Genomic DNA, 22,487 nt, shown 5'->3' with positions numbered 1-22,487 from the left:
TGAATGAACACAGTTCTGTAGAATACATTTATATGGCCATTCACCATGATAGCCTGTGTGAGGTTTTGTAATCTGCTTGCTTTCATTAATATCATGATAAGAGCAAGCTACATGACCGTTCCTTCGAAAATGTGTCGCAGTTCTCTCTCTTTCTGGATAACTGCAAGCTAATCCTGCAAGGATTTTTAGAGTAACTCCAGGGTGGACATTACTAGGGAAAAGACTCGTACTCAGATATGATTCTTATTATGCTCGCAAGGGTACATCCCACAGGCATCTTTCCAGCAAGAAGGAATAATTCTAGTCAGAAATGTGTGGAGGTTTGGGCTAGAATGATGGTCGAGCAACTTTGAAAAAGATCTACATCTTATAACACAAGCTTCTACAAGATGTAAATGTCCAGATATTTCATTAAAGAAAATCTGGTTATCAATAATAGTGCTGCTTGATGTTTCTTGACAGTACTATAGCCTTCACATGCAGTATTAGCTTCTCTTTTCCATAAGAAGGGATGGATTTTTAAAATCAACTACAGCATCTGTTGGCCTGCATAATGGCAACTTCATTGCTTAAGCTGTTCTTTTCCAAGGTCAGAAGGAAACAGCCTTCTCTCCACCTACAGTATTGCACTGTTGGCATGGAACATCAGTTATGGGTACGTTTTGTCATTTCCCTCAGACATGAATCACAGTCATTACCAAATGCAGCAGTCCTGACTGGAGGGCAGAGGGGTGGGATAGCAAACCTGTTTGATCCAGCACAACAAATCCTCTGTGTAAGTTGGGAATCTTTCAAATTTCTGTCATCTGTGTCTCAATACCATCCCTGCATATTCTCAGATGAAGGAAATCTTTGCATGTCTAGCTAAGAATTGGTTTCAATCACCAGAGCACTAAAATTGCCAATGTAGATAGTAACTTCAATTGCAATCTGAATACTGGATTCAGAAGAGGATTCAAAACAGCAGCTTTTTATCTAATATCTTGGGATGCTGTAGAAGGGCAGCAGAAACCAAACAGCTGGAGTATGTGGTTTTTCTCTGCAGTTGAAAATCCTTTTATTGAAGAGGGAGGAAAAAAGTGGAATTCCAAAATCTGTGTATCTGATGAGAGAAAGTATGTTTGTACCTAATCTTGAAAGAAATTAAAAACAATCCATTGCTATGGTAAAAGGTTTCTTCTGTACCTCTGCCAAGGTCATTGAACATAAATCCAGAGAGAGTACAGAAAGAGAGCAGCTCTGCTGTTTCCCCACAGCAGCTTTCTTAGGACTCAGAGGGTGAGAGAGTTTTCTTGCCATTACAAAACTCTTAAATACAACTGAAAATGTTTTTCATACATTTGGCAGTTCGACGTCTCACCAACATATAATGGACCTAGCAATACCCAAGAGATTGTTGTGGACAATAAGTCAGTATGTCCATGCTCCTTTCCCAAGAACCTAGGTCTCCTTGCTTCAGAGATCCCACTGTGAGCTTTCTGTGTTGCAGTCTTTCAACAACTGGGCTTGTTGTCAGGCTTTTTGAATTCAGGTCAGTCTGTTCTCCGTTTTTTTTCTATTTCTGCTTTGCAAGGCAGTACTATTGAGCAATTCAGAGTGCACGCATGGGTTAAGCGCTTCAAAAGTGGTCCTTTCTTCAGCCAGCACCCTTCCCCTGAAGTAACCCATATGATTTCAGAAGTTTTACTGGGTTAGAAGAACATCAGGGTGTCAAAACATAAAAGCTTGGTGAAAAAAATAGTTCTGTTTCAATGCACTCAGGTTGTCTCCTTATGTGCAACTGCCTAAGTGCCTGTTGGTGCATCTGGCTGCCTGCTACAGACTCCTGAAACCCAGATAGACATTTGGAGATGAGAGCTGTGGTCTCATGGCACAGTCTCCTAATGCTGTGGTGAGCAGCCTGAGTATACCCTGAGTGTTTCAGCTCCATATCCAGAGACACTCAGAAGAAGTCCTGGTCTTGTTCCACTGGTGGGTCTCTCAGGCTTTCCAAGTTGTTTGTTCATGGAGAAACTGGAGGCAATCCAGTGGAAGGTTATCAGGAGAGTCAGAGACCTGGAAGATGCGTTTTTTAAGGAAAATTTGAGCTTGTTTAGTGTGATGAAGAGGAGGCTAGGCAGAGTGTAATAGCAGCCTACAGCTACCCAGAAGACAGTTGCAAAGATGATAGAGTCAAATGCTTGGTAGTGGCAGACCATATGACAAACGGCAATGGCCACAAACTCTGGCTTGGGAGGTTCAGGACAGACATTAGCAAAGATGTCTTTACTGAGGTGATAGTGCAAGCACCAAAGCATGTTGCCCAGCAAGGTTGTAGAATCTTCATCCTTGGAGGTTTTCAATATTTAAAAATATTAGAAAAAGCCATGAATAACTTCATGCAGTGTTGGTGATAAACATACTCTGAGCAGGAGGTTGAACTAGAGACCTCCAAATGGTGCCTTCTGACCTACACTTCTATGAATCTGTGGTGATCTGAAAGCTTCTAAGAGTCCTGCTCTACAGATAAGCAGGATCACAGGCAGGAACAGCTTATTTATCTTTCAGAAAAGGATAAACAATCCCGACCTCTCCTCCCAGGACAGCCATATTTTTTCCCTCCCCTTCCTCAGGTTGCACACTTACTGAATTTCCTTTCTATGAGAACTTCAGAGATGTCTGAGCTTTGTTCTGGCTTGTGATGGCAAGCATTTCACATCTGCAGGTTTCCTGTGGGACGGCATTAAGAATGGTGGTCAGCCTCAGTAAATCACTGTCATAGCCAGGCAGGCAGTAAAGAGACTGAGGCAGAGAACTGAGATCACCAGTACAAGCCTGCCTCTCTATTTGTTGCACAGTTTCAGCAGATGGGCCAACGTTTCCAGGCATCTCCCCTTCCAAATGCCCCTGCTTACAGGGTGAGATTGTTCTTACCTTCAGTGTACTGTGTTCTGACCAAGAAGGAAGTTGGAGCCCTAATCTCTGTCTCCCCTTTTCTTGCTGCAGAGGCAGATAGGGTTATCCCCCAGAATCAGGCCTGCCATTAGGCTTATTTGCAATAATCTCTGCAAAGTTGCCAGAAAACCTTGCTGCTGCCTGCACTTCAAACAAATTAAAAAGCTTGCCTTTGATTTTTTTTAACCACTCAGCAGCAACAGCAGCACAGTCTGAGCATGTAAAACAGCTCCACTGAGCACACCAGCTGAGTCACTGCTTTTTACCACAAACCCCTCACAGCAGAAGCTGCAGAAATCAATAACACTGTGCAGCTTAGTAAAAGTGCTGAAGCTGTTCAAGGTTCTTATAGAGAAACGCACCAAGTGTTCATAGTGGGAAAAGCAGCTCACCTCATTAATGCTTGAGAAAAGCCTTTAATTTGCCAGACACACCAAGGTGCAACCTCCATGATGAGTGAAAATGACGAGTGAAGAAATATAGGAAGGAAGTAGAAATGGTGATACCATCAGAGGGGGAAAAGATCAGCTTTCAGCATTATCACTGAACCTTGGAAAACTGTTTATTGCACTCTGTATTGCATCTTGATTCTGAACACACGGCCTGCATAAATACACAGATCCTGAACAGAGGTAAGAGAGGAGCTCTTCTTAAAACTGTAACACTTAGCGGTCTGCAGGCAAACAGGGTAGCTGATTGCCCTCTCCCCTTGCAAGTCACCCCGTAAAGCCTGATATTTCTGGGAGATTGTGTTTCCATCATCCTCTATGGAGGGGATAACAAGGTGTCAAATCCCATGCGAGTAGAGGAGACCATGGTACTCTCACCATCTATGGAGAGACACCTCTCAGCCTGCAGCATTGCCAGTGGCTAGAGTCAAGACTCGGAATAACAGCTTGCCCCAGTCTTCTTACACACACACACACACACATGTACATGTACACATTTGCCTGCATTCTCCATTCTACAAGTCTCTTCTAAGACTCTTGCCTGTAAATATTGGCCAGCCATGCTGCTCCTCCTTAGACAACCTTGCAAAACTCTTTGCATATCACAGTGATTTGTTGTCTTACCAGCTCTAACATTTGGAAGACCCACTGAACTTTACACCAGCGTAAACATATTAAAGCATAACACCAGCCATCCGCTACACACTTCTTCCTTCCAGAGGCAAATTTATATGAAAATGGCCAAGTCTCTCTTTCTATACACAGTTCCCATCTTTTCCATCTTGCATCAAAGCACCCACTCATCACCACTTTTTCCCTCCTCTCTTTTAACTTTAATCTGTGAACAGGCAGAGGCTCCATCCAGGAGTATAAGACTTTCCACAACCAGTAGGCAGATGCTCTTTGCTTGACATCACATCCCAGAACACGCTCATCTCTTATCTTGTAGCATCTTGTGATTATAAACACAAGATTCTACTAATTATTAAAATATCTTCTTTATTCAGTTATGCACCTGGTCCGTGGAAACTTGATTGCATTCCACAGGGCATTTGAGCTCTCTGACATTTTAAAGTCTATGATTGCTGCAGCAGCAGTCGTGACCTCCCCCTTGAAAACTCTGAGCATTGAAGAAAGAAATTGCACTTGTGCAGGAAAACTAGATACACCCAGTCTAAAGAAGTGTAGCCAGTTATAACTGTCCCCAGGGTGAGCTGAAACATCGAGCCTCCTTCCAAGAGGTCACTAGAATGGTATCATGGCACCCCAGGGGCCACTGCTCACTCTTTCTTCACTTTTCACTTCTCAGTTTAGCTGCTAATATCTGAGGAATATATGCAGTGCATTCTATATGCATATGCAAGCCATAATAATATTGGTTTCACCAGGATTGAGCCGACCTTTCGCATTTGACATTTTGGGTTTGAAAGAAAGCAGTGGTGTTTGCCTTATATGACATGTAGACATCCTAAAACCATTCAGCTTCTCTGCTGTTTGGTGATATTGAATCTGTGTTCTGCAAAATACAACAATTCTCAGCTGTTGAGACTGAAGCTGTAAACACTAAAGAATACCATGATGGAATAATAAGGAGTAGAGTAAAGCAGAAACATTCCCAAACCTCCTCAGGTATCTAAATCTGAATTGCTTTCCTTGCTACCCATCACTGGTAACTTTATTTCCTCTCTGATAATTGCATTACAAGGAGAAGTTGAAGAGCTGGGGTAAGACCAATACGCATGCAGTAAGGCAAGAGTGCAGTCATCCCACATTATAAATAAATCTTCCTTTAAGGAAAAGGTTTATTTATCATTTTTCTTTGGTGCAGCTAACATGGCAAACACATAAAACCAAAACATATCTACAGTTACTCATCACATTCTCTTCATCACAAATAAAACCCCGCCTCATGTAGGAAACGCAGGTGCACCCAAGAAGATCTCCTGCTTTTCACCTCCAGTATCCCCCTAGTCTGAGGGGAACACCAAGCATGTCACCTCCAGTTTCAAGGCCCAAGACCTGAAATTCTTTCCAAAGTGGGAAACTTTGTGGGAAGTTTCCAAAGTGGGAAAGATTTTAAACTTGCTTCCCACAACTAAGGCATCTGCTTCCTGGCACGAGGTGGGGGGGATTTCACTTCTGCTCCTCGACTCTGCTGCACGGGGTTGGTGGCTTACCTCCAGCAGCACTGTCAGGGTGCGCACAGCTTGCTGCGAGGCCCAGCTAAGAAACTCCCATGAGGCTAACGTTTGCCATAGGATGACAACCCATCATAGGATGCACTTCATCCAATTTCTGTATGCTAAGCTGGTTTTCATAGCAGCTTTAGAGTCCACACCAGGACAACCCAGCCTGGTGAGGCTCACAGGTAGCCAGATCAACCTCCTGAGCCCTTCCTCTTTTGTCCTACAGGAAACTGGGGAAAACTGCTTAGCATCAATGAAAGTATGATTCAAGATGACGCTTTAGTGCCCTCTTCTTGGGCCAAATGAGGATGTCTGGGATATAATATTAGCCCAGTGATTTATCCTATCTGGGGATAAAAAGACAGCAAGGTGAGGTTCCTCTATCATTAGATATGTTAAATACGAAATTGTAATGGCTGATGTTCTCAGAGAATTAGCATGATAGGATAGTGAGAGCTTAACTATTCTTTACAAAGTCAGCTGCTCTGGGGTAATTATCCTTCACTTTATATTTTCTCCTTATACTCTTCTATCCTGCAAAGGGAAGAGTGCAGCTCTCATTCTTCACTGCAGTTTTCCTATCTATTTCTTCATTTTTGCTTTAAAAGCACTCTCAACTTCTTCTTCCCCTGCCCCCTACATACTCTCAGTCTCCCTTTTTACAGACAAGAAAAGCAAACTTCCAGTACAGCGGAAGTTTGTTGCTTTGATTTTTTTAATGGCAAACCTCTCAATGTATAGGCAAGGCTTCTCATGGTACTGTATATTTTTAAAGCTACTCAAGGTAGCAAGTGCTGTGAGTTTTTGCCAATCCACATTTGTGCTGGTTGACTGAACAAAGTTTCTTCTTTATTATTGTGCATTTGCCTTTGGAGAACCATGTCCAGGAAGGTTCTGCACTCTTCGAGCCTCTGTACTGTACACCTCCAAATGCATAGCATATGCCTCTTAGAGTCTCAATGCCATTTGCTACTATCACAGCAACACCACAAGGCTGTAGTGAGGCTCTAGACTTACATTGGCAGTCACTCTTGACATACAGAACCAAGACTGGCTGCAAACTTAAGAGATACAACAAGTGGATGAAACACAGCACACAGCACAGGATAACAGTGAAATGACCATGATTATTTTGCAGGTGCTAGTTCTGTCCTCATCAGCAATCCTACATGTGGGAGCAAAGCTTCGGTGAACTCACTCATCCCTACCTCCATACTGCCAGCATCATGTAGGTGTCCAGAAAATCACATACACATAAGCACACAGGCTTGCAGAACATCTTAGGCTTTGGGATGATGGTTTTCACTAATTTTCCTAGCAAAGACCAGACTACAGTCATTTGCACCGTAGTGAATGTCTAAGGATTAAAAGCTTCTGACTGAACAGTGAAGAGAGGGATTGCCATTTTCACAGCACTGGTTGTGGACAAAAGCAGAGAACCTTTGTCCTTGCTAGTTCTTTTTCAAAGGAGATTTTTAGCTATCAACCCACACAGTTTTTTGTATGTATTCATAGAATACTACTGAATTTTTTTCTACAGTGAACCTGTTCTTTTGGTAGAAAGGTTGTCAGTGGGTCGTGCCCTTTCTCTCAAGTCAGAGTGAGTCCTGGTGGAAAGCTGGAGGTCCTATCAGTGGAAGAGAACACGGCTTCATTTGTACAGTCAGTCCAGGACTCCTCTGCTGAACCTGCCCAAAATGTGAAACCTCCCCATCTATGCATGTGTGCCCTCCACTGGCAACCAGACCAATCCATTTTCCACAGAATAATACTTCTTACAAAATAGTGATCTTGGTATCAAATTAATTTGATTCAGAAACTTACTAGGAAATTTTGCTGTGCAGTTATCAGACTCTAAACTGTTCTGTGCTCTAATAAGTGGGATAATCACTGAGGTGTTTTAGTATTTGTATTTTGTTTGGTATTTTGTTTATATATGTGCCAAATACCTGAAAATGTACTGTGTACATTAGGGTCCCTGAATTGTATCAGTACTATTGATATGAGAATGTTACCACTGTGCCTTCACAAGTTTTCTCTAACAGTACTGGAGTATCACTTGTAAGTAAAACTGTAAAGGATTGATTCACTGGTACAGAGCTGAACTGAGCTTGGGTTGGGAAAAAATCAATTTAAATAAAACCAAAATGAGCTCGCTCTTTATTCCTCAGTGAAATAAACTTTCATTTCAGATCTAATGAAATATTCTACTAAAATAAAAAGATTTAATTGTGGAGGGACAATTTATACTGTTTTTTTAGTGAATAAAATATTCAGTAAACCAATAATCACTTAAAACCAGACTATACAGGAATGCTGATAGGAACACCTAAATTAAATGTGCTTGTGACTGCAGTATTTCTACAGGTCAGTATCTCATCAGGAAGAAAACAACCAAACAATAATAGTATAAAACTAAACTGTCAAAGCGTAAAGATTTTCAGTTTCACCATCATTTATTTTCCCAGAAGATTGCTTTAAAAATAGAAAAATTCTGAAAACTGAAAGTGTATTCATTATGAAGTGATTTTACATTAACTTGATAAACAATAAAATAATGGTATGAAGATTTTTCTGCCCTTTGAGAGATGCACTCTTTATTGAGTTTAAAATGATAATAAACCATTGAGAGCCTACTGAGCTAGGTAATGAATGTAACACAGCAATTTAAGAGTTCATTTCTGAGACTCTATAATAGTTTCCAGAGTTTTTTTATCTTAGTGGGGTTTTTATGGTTGTGCAATTGTAGTAATTGAAAGTAGATTATAAAAATTATTCTCCTCCAGACCTTTCTGGGGGAAGAAAAGAGATGGAATCTGAATGATGTTTCTTCTGGGAAAATATGGAAATATAATTTTCATATAACATAATGGTTAGAATGCCTGTACCTGCAATCTCATTATTATAGGGAATATGCACAAAATTTAAACTAAATTGGACACGCTTTCCTGGTTCTTTCCCTGTGCTCACAAGCATAGGCAGTGCAGAAAAAGGTGTATCTGGCATGCATATGAGCAGAGAGATGGGTCTTCACCACCACAGGTTCACCAGTGGTATGAAGCATTAACGTCCCCTTGAGCAGCATCTGCCCCACTCCACATGACAGGAGAAGCTGTGCTGGAGTCAAAACCTCTCCCAAGTTAGAGCCAGATCTAGCCCAGTCTTTGCAATGGGAATATGCAATGGGAATATATGGGGATAGGCGCTCATGTACTAGATGGTGAAGAAAATTCAGAAGATTTTCTGTTCGTGCTGAAGACAGAAGGAGAGGAAATAGTTATAATGCAGGGGGCTAAAGGGCATGAATAACAAATTTTACAAGGTGAGAAGATGATACCAGAAGGCAGGAGCAGGGCAGGGCAGCTCTGGGAAGCTCGTGTGCAACAGAGGTCTTTCTCTGAATCCTACTATTGATTCGACAAAGGTGGCAACACAAGAGGCAGAAGGTGCACCTCTCTTGTTTCCAGCTCTGACTGGAGCTGCTGGACTTTGAAAAAATGGGGGCTCAGAGCCCGAGCATGTAAATTTGTCAAGATGAGAAGAAAAATGGATTTTGGCAGAGGAAGTTGAGATACTGTCTCAAGCAAGATGATATGTAGCAAGTGAGAGAAGGCAGACTTAGCATCCTCACAGACAGGAGAGGTGAGAATTATGTAGAAAAACTGGAATGTGAGATTAAATAATATAAAAGCTTGAGAAAAAGAAACATCCGACTGGTGATAAGTAGCCACAATACTTAAGTCAGAAGGGCTGAAAGAGAAAGAGTTTGTACTTCAGTGATATTACCCACCTCTGGCAGGAGGGTAGCATGCAAGGGTGCTGCAGGTGAAATAGCTGCAGAAGAATGGGATGGAAAGTTGGGAAATCAAAAAAAAGCCCACATTTCTTACATGAGAATTTGATTAGATGCTCCAAGTCCTTCTGCTTTTTAGCTATGCTGGAGAAGGAATTATATACTGGCATGTCTTGGAAATGCATAGTGGCATTAATGAGAAAAGTCTTTGTGATCTCAAGTGTGCTGTGTCCTTTGAACATTCAGGAGCCTCATACCAAGCCCAGTATCTTGGCAATCTCTGAAACAACACACAAAAATATATTAAACCGAAAGAGATTATAATGCTGTGTAAGCATTTACCAAATTTCATTCATATTCTGTAAATAAAAATCCTGTTATCTGAGCCACAGTGACCTCTGAAATAAAGGAACCAGGGATATTGATACACTCAGAGGAAAAAAATCTCTGATGCTACATATGCATGAAAGGACTTTGGCTGCATCAGCATTGTTAACCAGAATAATGGGCTCTCATGGCACAACAGAGCAGGGGTCACCTCGCCGAGAGCAGGACCGGGACAGAGTTGCCATCTGCACGTTCCTGATTCTCTTCACAATAATCAGCCTATTTTTCAAAACATACTTTGCATGAAAACTCATGTGCTCAGCATTTATATTAGCAACATATGTGGCATTGTTTAAGCTGCAAGCTCATTAGCACGTCGATGTGACATGCCACCTGAACAGAATGAAGCTTACAGGACAGAGATTAAAAGGTACGTGCAACTGGCTGAGGGCAGAGTAGATGGTGGCAAACAATAATACTATATCTAGCACCAGGGAGAGTCATACTTTTTATTTACCATGTATTTTGATTGATGGCTCTAATAAACTCACATTTGAAGGCATACAAAGAACCATCATGACCTAAAATGTAGCTTTCATCAGATCTCTGAGGACCAGCCTATAGCTGACTAAAAGCAATGGCTGTAAGCACAAAGAGTCTGGACTAGGCTTAGATGGATCAAAAAATCAAATCAAGGAAGAAGATGACAGATGAATTCCTGAAGCAGTACTGACATTTACATGTGACGAGAAGGTGGGAGAGGTACTATAAAAAAATGTAACTACTACCATAGATTATGATTATTAAAATGTCCAAGAAAACAGACTGCATCTATAGTACTAGCACTTGTGACTGAAAATCATGAGGTATCAGTATGGATTTTGCTCACCAGCTGAAGCTGATCTCAGGCAGGGGCAAGAAGGGAGAAAGAAAAATTTAAACTATATGAGTTATAGAAAAGAAACAAGTTCAGAGCTCTCATGTGAAGAGAAAGAAGAAAAAATCAGCAGTTAGCTGTAGCATATGAGCTAGCAGCTACCCCTGCGCTAAGGAAAACAAAGCTTACTGATCAGTGAATAGCTTGGACCAAGACTGAAGTAAAGTAAACTGCATGGATGACATCCCTAGGACTATATAGCACTTAATTGCACTAGAAAGTCTGGATATGTAGAGAATTCTCATCTGTGTCTACATCAGAATAAATAAGGTAACCAAAGGGAGACTGATTTCTTGCAGTCACTTTTTCTCTATTTGAGGGTCCTCAGCAGGGAGCTGAGGGTAATTTAAGTACTTAGATGCAGGCACAGCCACCAAGAAAGGAAAAAAACAGTACCAGGACTCATGTTGGCTTCTGGAGCAGTGGGCCCCTTTTGTGCTGAAAGCCTGGCTGGATTTCATCTGCTTTGTTCAAACAGAGCATAAAAGAGGAGCTTTGAATTAGATATGAAAAGGGGAAAAAGGACTTCTACTCAAACTAATGTGGCACAACCCAATGTGAGGCAGATCTTCGAGGTAGATCTTATACCTTTTCCTTCTGCTGATCACATGAAAACTGTTTCAATCTCTGCAGCTGTTTCACTAGAAGACAAGCTAGAGCAAAGTCACTGTTGCAACCAAGGAAACCCGAATCATCTGCATCTGAAACAGATTAAACCAAAAAGTCTTGTAAACAAATCTTTTCCTCCCCACATCCCCAACTCCCTGTTCTTCAGGGCAGGTCCTTTCCTTCAGTCTTGCTTGCAGGCCAGGAACTTTAAGTGGCTTCATAATTGCAAGAAACTTTACACAGTGTTTATCCTTGGGAGAACATCTTTCCTTCCATCACCTTCGAGGTCTGGCTGCATCTCTGCCCTCCCTGTCCTGCTCAGGAGCCTTCAGCCCCACTGCCATGGCAGGCTCCCTGATGCAGCATCTGTCCTGAGCAGCCAAGCTCAGGCTGCACAAACATCCTCCCCTGCTGCCTTCCTTCTCCCCTCCCTGACAGGGCTCTGCCTGCCTCAAGTGCAGCAGCCCAGACTCATGTCATAGCAAAATATATAGTACCTACAGCATAAATGATGAACACACAAGCAAAACCCATCACCACCTTGCCACATTTCAGTTGGTCTAGGAAGTTAAATCAACACAGAAACTCTATATCAGATGGGTAATCAAGATGAGTCCCCTTCTGCTGCAAGGCACTACATCATATGGTATAATATAATAAAGAACTATATATGTAGTATAATATATCACATAAACCATGGAGTCCACTGGATGCCTAATTCTGAGAACAGAAGTAATGAAAGAATGAGTAAAATTATACCCCAGCACACATGCACGTGGCAATGGGGCAGAACCAGAGGAACAGCACTGCCAGAGAGTGGTCACGAAAGTGTTAGTGCTTGTCTTGTTAAGACACTAATCTTGACATTACTAATAAATGAGAGTAATGCAACGTGGAATAATAAAGGGTGAATATAAAAAAGAAAAACAGTAGTGAGAACAGATGGCAATCAATACACAAGATGGGGATTAACACATTGATTAGGATACTGAACTGTGGCTACAACTGGGCTGATTTCTGAGCTTAGCTAAACCTAGGCTGATAGCTACCCTGTACCTGAGCATAATGTCAAAACCAGGGTGGCATCAGCCTGTTCCTCCTCCTCCAGACAAACACGCTGTTCATTACTTCAGGCACACACGCATGTGTGCATAAACACACACACAGAATAAAGTTATTTTGATTTTGTCACCTCTTTTCATTTTCCTGCATATGGTTCTGCATGATGCTAGCATCCCACCCAGCCTGGAATTCCAACTTAATGACAATCACTACAGGTGTTTGGTGACATTTATGCACTCTTGCATACATCTAGGTTGCTTTGCAGTTACATGGATAACTATATCATCTCACAGTTGCAAGCTGCCTTTGGAAAGGTTGGAATCCATGAAGTCTGATTGAGTTTGATATTGTTATTATCTCGGCTGTACAGTCAGCGTATCACAATACTGCTGAATTTAAGTGCAATATGGAAATGAAGGTGCACCATAATAATCTAGCCATCTTATATCCCACTGCAACTTATTTATTTTTCCTTTGCTTTACTCATGAAACCTTTCCGTTTCATGCTTAGCTTTTTTTCATAACATTTAATCAAATTTCATTTTATTTTTCATTTTGTAGGTCTCATATGGGTGTTGTTGGAACTGAAACCAATTAAGAAACATCTGCAGACAACAGAATGCTGTCAAGTGTGAACAATGAAATTCCTTCTAAGAGAAGGGAGTGAGAAGAGCACACTCTCAACAAGTCTGGAAAAGCTTCGTCCAAGCAAAAGCTGTGTTTATGTGTTTATGTCTTCACTGGTGCTTCCAGTGTGTGGCAACCCGACTCTGAAGAGCACTGTAAACCAAGACAGAGATGACCCAACTTTTGCAATCAGCAATACTAATCAAGTTTAGCCTACCGCCAGCTAGTCTGGGTTAGGTATATGTACTTCAATAATATAGGAACATAAAGCAATGATTGCTTGCTTATGAAGAAGATATTTTTTTCTTTTTTTAATTCTCAAGATCTCACTAGAGAGCCTCGTAAAGGTTATATGGAGACATTTTCCCTATCTCTAACCTAATTTCATTTCTTTTATGCTTCATCTCAAGTCACTGGGATTGTCACGTTTCTTTATGGGATAATTACAATATCCCCGTAAGGTTTTATTACCTTAACATACTGGTATATATTCTCAACCCTAACTCCAGTTTAATATGTATTTTAAAATAATTAATATGTAGTATAGACAAGCATGTGGTGCAGCAGAGAAGCTAGGCATCAGGAGGGTCCCTGAGGGAAAGACGTACCCTGTCCACATTTCTTTCCTCCCTGTAAGAGTGACCAAGAGGGGTTAGACTTCAAATAATTGGTACCACCAACTTGATGGCTCCTTCCTGCTGGTAGAACAGACTTTAACACAGCATTGTCAACTGCAAGAAATAAAAAATATGAGATTGGGCTTCCACATCAGGAGTTTCATCATGCGGTTGAAAAAAATTATTATGGGGGAAAGGGATGGGGTTTTTTTGTGTTTGAAAGTATGAGGATAAGAAAGTGGGTTTGCCTTATTTATGCAAGATGAGCTTGTCACAAATCTTATGTCATTAAGAGTTGCAGGTCTAAGGAACAAAAAAGAAATACTTTAGTAAAGGCTTGAAGGCTAACACTGCCGGCGTCTGTAAACACCATGAATGTATCCAACTCAGCTTGGAAACTAGCTCTGCACTGCTGGTGCCCTGGCTGTCACAGCCAAGGGGTCAGCACAGATGAATTGCCAAATGTCTCAGTGAAGTCCTGAGTGGGTTATTTTGCAGTAGACTGTATAAAAGCCCCACCATTACCCATCTCTTCACATAGCTGGATGCACACTGGGTGCAGGCCGGCTCCAGGAGCTGCGGTGTGGAGCTGCCTGGAGGGCGCTGACTGAGACCATCATCTGTGGCTTCACTGTGAACGTGCTGTCTGTCCTTTTTCCTGAGCAGAGATGGGAAGCCTTTACAGTTTGATTTGCAAACATAATGTTTCCCTTTTCTTTATCAGAAACAACAGATACTGGCATGACAGCCTTGTGCTCTACAGGCTTATTTTTCATCAGGCAATGGTACCTGAGCTCTTGGTCCCACTGGTATGGCCACAAAAGGAGTCATTAATTATAACAGAAAACAAGAACACTAGTAGTTATTACTTATAGATAATGTAAAATGCAGGAAGACAAGTGCCACAGATGAAGCAAACACCTGACGAGGGTATCTCAGAGTTACTTTGCAGCACTTCCCAGGAGGGGAACAGCCTTTACCACAACACCAATTACCAGGGGCATGATCAATGACAGAGGCCTCTGTCACCTTCCAGGAACACTAAATTCACCATCAAGGCCTCTGATTATTTTTCAGAGAAAGAAAATTTGAATTGGTTCAGTAAGAACTGATTGTAAAGAGAAATGTTCACATGTGGTATCTCCAGAGACCACAAAATCTGCACAATACCATCCAGAAACAAACGGAAGGATGCCTTATGAACTAAGTAAATGCCAATGGATAAAATTAATAGCCCACTCCATTTATTAACATTTTGGCATTTTTTCCCCTTTCTTTTTGCCTTGTAGCTATGGGAAATGCCCATCTGTACAGACGTTCATTTTAATAAAAACTTCTTCCTTTTCTGTTCTGACATATGTCCTTATGTCTTCTCTCTTGCAATCTCGCCATCTCTGCAGCAAGTTCTTTAAAGCAGTTTCTAATTTTATCTTGAGCTGTGAACTTTTTGAAGATTCTCTGTTTGAAAAAGGCTGCAAGAAAAAATAGGCTGAACTGAATAAATAGTTCTAACATTTTGATGTCTCATGGGTATAAGAGCTGTTCAGAACGCGGGGGTAGGACGAGGCTCTGAAAAATGACAAGCGTATTAAAGCTGTCTTGCTGTTTTCCTTGTGAAACTCAGGACTTTAGGTCATGCAACCTCCTTAACCTAGGTCAACTTCATCACAGACGTCTGATGTGGTCCTTGTGATGCAGCAGCCCAAGAAAGAAAAGCAACAGGGAAGGAGATGAGTAAGAGGGATTGGGTCATAAGCTTCTGCTCCATGTAACTGCAGACATATGAAAAATGGAAGTGTCTACAAAGGAATCAGTCATAATCATAGCAACAAGTCACGTCCTGCTTTGCTGTGAAAAGCTTTGAGGAAATAGTTTTACTGCTTTTTGCCAGTGAATGTTTGCCTTTAGAATAAGAATACTTACTTGTATTTACAAAAACACTCTGGAAGACTCGGATAGAAAACACTACATGACTATTATGTAGGAAGTTTCCTAAATTTCTTAATAATGTACATTGGATCAGCGTCTAATATTTGCAATCTTATTAAAAATAAATGTAAATAGATAACATTGCTCAGATATTTTGCTGAAGTAGCTTGGTGGTGGGCTTGCTATGTGTTTTTTTAAGCTTAGGAGTTGCTCACTTAAAGGTAGTGCTTCATTTATTGCCACAAAATAATTGGCACAATGCAATACATTTAACATGAGTAGGAACTAAATTCTAGTTTTTGTTCAGCTTGGCAAGCATTGTACTGAAACTCTATACTCCAAAGGATCCTCTCAAATCCTACAAACCTATTAAAGAAAATTACTCCATTACTTCTCAAGAAAATCTGATACAGCCTTAGACTATTTGGGGGATAAGTTATTTCCTTTTCTCATATTTGAAGCAGGTTTTTTCAAAGTTTGTAGTTTTCTTCACTTCCAGTGTTTTCCCCAAACACCTTTCAGTGTTGTCTGTGGGAGTAGTCACAAAGCAATAGAAACATGCCAAACATATTGATTACCAAGTAAAATGGTTACCCTGGCAACTAGAAATCCTAGGAAAGCTCTTAAAACTTCCTTCCTTTCTCATGTGACTTCTTTTTATATACTTTTTTTTCCTCTGGTGGTTTCAGAAATCATGGATGTCAGATATAAAAGTACTTGCTCTGAATATACAGCAATGGAGAAAAGCTGATTCACGCCTAGATTATCTATTCCACCAGGAATATAACTACCCACATTACTGCCTTAGTAATTCATCACTTGCATAATGGGCAGGCAATTTTTGTAATTTTGGGGGGCAGAGTAACCCTCTCCCACCAATTTCTAAATCTATATTCAAATGTGATCTAAGGAAGGAGATTCAAGGACTAGAATTTTCCTAAAGTGCCAAGGCAAGTCAGATGAAGAGTGTGAAAGAATTACTATCCGTGTAACAAGAAAAAGTTTGCTCTGCTCTGTACAGAGCAAATTAAATTAATGTCCTCTCTCCATGGGTGGTTTTGATCAAACGGTGACTAGGTGTGACAAAACTAGTGACCTAACCAGAGGAGCAGCAAGGACAAGCTGGTGGTAGGGGGCTCATGCCGTTACTCAGGCTCATTCTAGGCAGATCCTGATGGTGCCAGCTATTTAAAAGCATGGGCAATTGAAAATACACATGAAGCTCATTTGGGAACAACTCTAGATGGTTCGTTTCTCTGTTACTTGATTCAGCCCCCAGACACACAGAAGACTGCCTACTTACTGCTCAAGTGACCCTTGTGAACAGACTCAGCTTTTCAAGCGTTTTGATATTTCAGAAGGAATTGCCTTCGCAGCCATTGAGCAGATGCTTGTTGGTCCATTCATTTGTAGGCAGGAACTGTAACTGGACTATGAGGAAAGGGGGAAACATGTAACAATGATTACATTAGGGTTTGGGGTTTTGCTAGAATAAGGGAGTCTAAGCCAGCAATTCAGAAAACAGGGCACTACTGTTCAGGCTTTGATATGCTGATTTTTTTCTTCCCTGAACAAATGGTGGTAGGGTTTTTTTGTCCTTCTATACTGGCTTTCCAAATAAAAATGGTTTTGAAAAGCCGCAATTACAGAGGTTACAAATAACATGCAGCAACACAGCTGGCACTGGAACATTTCCAGAACATAATCACCTGTCGCGCGCGCTAATTCCCGCCATGATGAGAGCCCATTATTTCCAGTGGGGTCCGACAGATCTATTGTTAAAAATGTCATCTCTTAATGGAGCAGGTTTGGGATTGTCTGAGCCCTAGCCTGCTTTCCTATGTCAGCTTGTGTTAAGAAGGTATGTTATTCCTTTGAATGATGGCTTTTTATTTGTCCCAGGCTAGTATTGTCAATAGAATGCTGAAGAAAATGTGATTAAGCTACATGGAACCACAAATTAGCTTGCTATGAAAAGAAATGACACAAGCAAAACTTTCCAGTAAACATAATCCTAAGGAGAACTGAATAGGGGATAAAGTGTGGGGAGAAACACAGTGGTTAATTTTTATAGGTGGAATATTACTTCAGTGCAACAAAAGGCAGTTCTCTAACTCCCTTTATTTGAACAGATGTTTGCCTTGTGTTGTCCTTTGTATTTTCAGTGCTTTTCTGTCAGTCTTGAGTGGGAAAGCTCTGCTAATGCCCTTCTAATACACAATCTCCTTTAATTATTTTTTTTTTCTGATTAAAAAATTCAAAACTCTCTAGTAAGGCAGCAAAGTTTGTCTCACATGCAAGAAGTTGAAATCACTGTCACTTCTATAAGCAGCCTTCTGCTGAGAAATACAAAGATGATAAGAGTGTGCACTAACATTTTGACATGTACCAGCCACAGGACTTAATAGTAACATCGAATTGACATACCTCATAGGGGAAGATGAGTCCTCAAAGGAAATATGGTCCTACTTTCTCTAACTGTCATCACTTTCCTTTGCATGGGACTGATTTAGGGATGCTGGATCCTAACAGTGAAGTCAGTTTTAGGATTACATCCCAACCTTACTGATTTTGCTGCGCAAGTGGGGCAGAGCATGTTTCTGATTGCATTCACAGTCATTTGCTGCTGTAACAGAGCCCAGTGCTCCTACTGAGGCCTCTGCCTATCTGACACAATTATCAAGGGACCATTGTCCAGTTAAAATGGGAATATAAAGACTGTCCATCATTGAATACCACAGGTTTGTGTGATTTTTTTCCCATTAGTGCTTGGCAGCAGCCAAACTTATTGCACTAAATCCCACACGTTTTTAATTCTGGCAGCTCTGAAGACTGGTGCGCTCTCAAAAGCCAGGTGAGTTTAGCTTCCCTGCAGGGTGGGAAGGACCCCTGATGCCACAGATATCCCATATCCCAGCAAGCAGTGACAGTTGGCTCTGCCAAAGGCTGAGAGGTTCCCAGAGTGGCTCTGCCTCCCTTTGCCCCTGCCCTGCTGTGCTGCCTCCCATCCCCAGGCGAGACGTGCCAGACATGTTGGCGGCTGGGTCTCAGCTTCAGGCACAAGCAGCAACCCCTGCTGGTAAAGTGTTCACTGCCAAAGGTCCTTCCCCACACATTTGGCAGGGAATGATTTGTGGAAGCAGAGCAGATCCATCAGCCTCTGTCGGACTTCCCAAAGGTTGGGCCAGGCAGGATTTGCATGGAGGTATCCTAGTGCAGCAAGAGCCCATAGCTCCATGTATGCACTTAGGTTGCTTTTTGTGCTTTATCACTTCTTTTCATTTCCTCTTCTCTCTGTGGATTAATAACAGGCCTATGTGTGGCCACGAGCTGTACTGTTTAAGAGCTGTACCCTATAAAGCCACTGGGCATGAGCAGCAACAGTTAGGACTGCCACAAGTCCCATGGTGTGGTTCTTTAAAAAGAAGCACCTCCAGGGTACTTATGGGGAAAGGACACTCCTGCCTTTCAAGTGTGCCTGTGTGGGGGTGTATGCACATGTAGGAGTTGTTCTTATTACTCACTCCTTGGAAATGAACAGCACATCTTGCACAATGATAGATGAGGTATTAAGCACAGGCTGTGGCTCATTGGATGGGAAGTGTGTCAGTGCTACGTGGATATCACTGGCCCAACAACCTCTTTCTGTGCTCCCAGCCCTTCTCATGGATATGCTGCACCCAGACTACTCTTTCATTGTTGAGTATTTGCCTTTTAATGTTCTCTGATCTCTCTCTTCCTTTTTCTGTGCCTAGTAATTATCTGTCACTTGTAATATGGACAGGACAAATTTTCTTCATAAGTCAATCTGAGACTCTTAAGTGGATACTGCTACTGAAAGCCCTGGGAAGAAGGTAGGCTTGGGAGACAGTGGTTATTGCTGAAGGCCACAGCTAATTACAGATGCCAATATGGGACTGTGGAAGGGAGAAAGACGTGAAAGGAGGGAGCACTCAAAATGGCATAATCAACAGATGTGGCTTGTTATCAACAGTATTATAGCTAGCAGTGTTACTAGCAAAGCCCTAGAGTTTTAGACATCCTTTATTTCTTCCTAATAAAGTAATATAAAATAAAGTGTTCTTTGTTTTTGCATGAGAAATTTAAAGGATAGTGTATCCATGTTCCCATGATTTTTCCTCTCTGATTTTAAGATTGTCTGTTCCATGTAGACAAGTTTATGCACAAACAAGTTAAGCTCTTATCTTATGCAGTCAGAAAGAAACCCAAACTCTACAGTTAGCATACAGACTATTTGTAAACTGGGGTCCCAGAGTGACACAAATCCTACCTAGGATGAGCAGAAAGGCTCCTAGCTTTTTTATTTTCAGCTACAGCAGGGTTTTTTTCCAACTCCATCAGTTGATTTAACAAAAGATATTGACTCTCCAAATGAGTGTTACCTCAATAATACTAAACCACACATCTGAAATTGTCCCCATCTACAAATGTGGCACTTACAATTGTTCTGTGGCAAACAAAGTCACTCTTTTGCAAATACATCAGATGGGAGAGTAACAGTGCTTTGTACTTTTAGGTAATGGCCTGATGGCTAATGGAAGTAGGAAACCAGACCTTAAGGTTCTTCCTGGGCTGAGATAGTTCATGCATACTTTGACCAGTTCCCAGTAAGTGATCTCAATCTTGATGCTGTAGAAGAGGTCAGATAGAGAAAAAGCAACATGCTCACCATTCCTCTGCTTAAGTTGTGCTACTACACATAAAGTGAATGATACTTAAGAAGCCAGAGAGTCCTAAAACGAACAAACATCCTGTTAAGTTCAACTTGGAGAAGCAGAATAGTCAGATGAACCCGGCAGAAACTGATGCTGCTTGTTTACCTTTGGTACAATGCCCTTTAACACAGCTAGGCATGGCTGGTACAACAGGCTCATGCAGGGCCAGATTGGGCATCTCTCACAGCACAACATTGTGCCACAAGCATTTGCCTCAAATTCTGGAGCAATTCGCCCTCCTAGTGATTCTGATGTACCTCAGAAAGCTTCTCGTCTGTTCATGCTTTCGTAGCATATATACATGTTGTTTCAGAAAAAGCACAGTTTATTGTATCTGCAGTGTTTGGCACATACATGTGAAGCCTTAGCAAGCTTTACAAATATTGAAGAAGGCAGAGCTTGCTACGTTATATTTGCTTTTCACAAGGAAGTGGCTAAAGGTTGTTTTATTGTTTTATTTCCCATTGTAAATAAAAAATACAAAATATATATATCCTTAAGGTAAATAAAAAGTGAAAGAATCTAATGAAATTGACACTTAACTTGACTCTTCCTCTAGTCTACTTAACTGAAAAATAAGACACACAAAATAGTTTGTATAAAACAATAACACAGATGATTTCCTCTACTTTGATGAGTTGAAAATCCTTCCAGCAGAAATTACTGGTGAACACGGACTCCATTATCCATTGGGTTTTCCAGTCAGGCTTCAGCCTTGCAAAGATTTAATGTGCTTGAATAGCGTTGTTTTGCAAGACTCATGCCTTTAACTTTGGCTCTACTGTCTGATTCATGTACATATAAATTGTTGACTACAAGAAAGGTAGAAGACCTGTACGGCCTTGGATTTGAGTAATTTAATTGTAAACTCTTTGATACATCAGAAGCACAGCCGGAGAATAGCACTTTGCACATTACTGGCACTCTACAATAGGAGATACATCCATACCTTCATATGTGACATCTGTGTGTTCTACATGATCATTAGATATGGGATTGCATTTTAGGCACGTCATCTTCCAGCTACATGGGTTGCTCACATCAGCACTTAAACAACAGCAATAGCAAAAGGAAGACAGAAACATGCAGAAGTCACAGAATCATCAAGGTTGGAAAAGACCTTGAAGATCATCCAGTCCAACCATTAGCCTAACATTGACCATTCTCAACTACACCATATCCCTCAGCGCTATGTCAACCCGACTCTTAAACACCTCCAGGGATGGGGACTCCACCACCTCCCTGGGCAGCCCATTCCAATGCCTAACAACCCGTTCTGTAAAGAAATACTTCCTCATATCCAGTCTAAACCTTCCCTGGTGCAACTTGAGGCCATTACCTCTTGTCCTATCGCTTGTTACTTGGTTAAAGAGACTCATCCCCAGCTTTCTGCAACCTCCTTTCAGGTAGTTGTAGAGGGCGATGAGGTCTCCCCTCAGCCTCCTCTTCTCCAGACTAAACACCCCCAGTTCCCTCAGCCTCTCCTCGTACGACATGTGCTCCAGACCCTTCACCAGCTTCGTTGCCCTTCTCTGGACACGCTCGAGTAATTCAATGTCCTTTTTGTAGTGAGGGGCCCAAAACTGAACACAGGAATCGAGGTGCGGCCTCACCAGTGCCGAGTACAGGGGTAAGATCACTTCCCTGTCCCTGCTGGCCACTCTATTTCTGGTACAAGCCAGGATGCCATTGGCCTTCTTGGCCACCTGGGCACACTGCTGGCTCATGTTCAGCCAGCTGTCAATCAACACCCCCAGGTCCCTCTCTGACTGGCAGCTCTCCAGCCACTCCTCCCCAAGCCTGTAGCGCTGCTGGGGGTTGTTGTGGCTGAAGTGTAGAACCCGGCATTTGGCCTTATTGAAACTCATCCAGTTGGCCTTAGCCCATCACTCCAGCCTGTAAAGTCAGTGAAGACACTGTCAGCGGCCTGTGTTTTCTTGCATGCAAAATGAGCTCCCTTATCTTTCCTTTTTATCTATCTTTTCCTTTAATGGAAGAAGCCAAAAGAGCAGGAGATCAAGAAATCAGGACAGGAAGACTTGAACGGAAATGGAACGGTTTTACAAATAAACCCAGCTGGAGGTTAGAAAATTAGGAATGAGACCAAATTCATTAATATCGGCCAACATTTCTGTTGGGTGACTAGTGATTTTGAATTCCTCCCTTTTCAGATCCAAACTACAGAATTCCCAAGGAGTCTGACAGTGCTCAGTGTTGTACCTCTGGAAATCTGATCTCTTTCATCAAGCTTCAGCTGGGCACTCAGAATTACTACCTGCTT

General features: G+C 41.6%; 1 protein-coding gene across 1 annotated transcript in view; it reads left to right on the top strand.

Moving 5' to 3' along the window:
• The window catches only part of FAM110B (family with sequence similarity 110 member B), a 152,707-nt gene extending 137,826 nt beyond the window's left edge, over nt 1–14,881 (top strand). Inside the window, exon 5 of the transcript XR_012622525.1 lies at nt 12,859–14,881. The gene's annotated coding sequence lies outside the window, so the exon portion shown is untranslated. The remainder of the gene's footprint in view (nt 1–12,858) is intronic.
• Nucleotides 14,882–22,487: the final 7,606 nt, after the last annotated feature.

The sequence above is a fragment of the Strix aluco genome, chromosome 1, assembly GCF_031877795.1.
Source record: "Strix aluco isolate bStrAlu1 chromosome 1, bStrAlu1.hap1, whole genome shotgun sequence".
NCBI lineage: Eukaryota > Metazoa > Chordata > Aves > Strigiformes > Strigidae > Strix > Strix aluco.
This window is presented reverse-complemented; position numbering and strand designations above follow the sequence as displayed.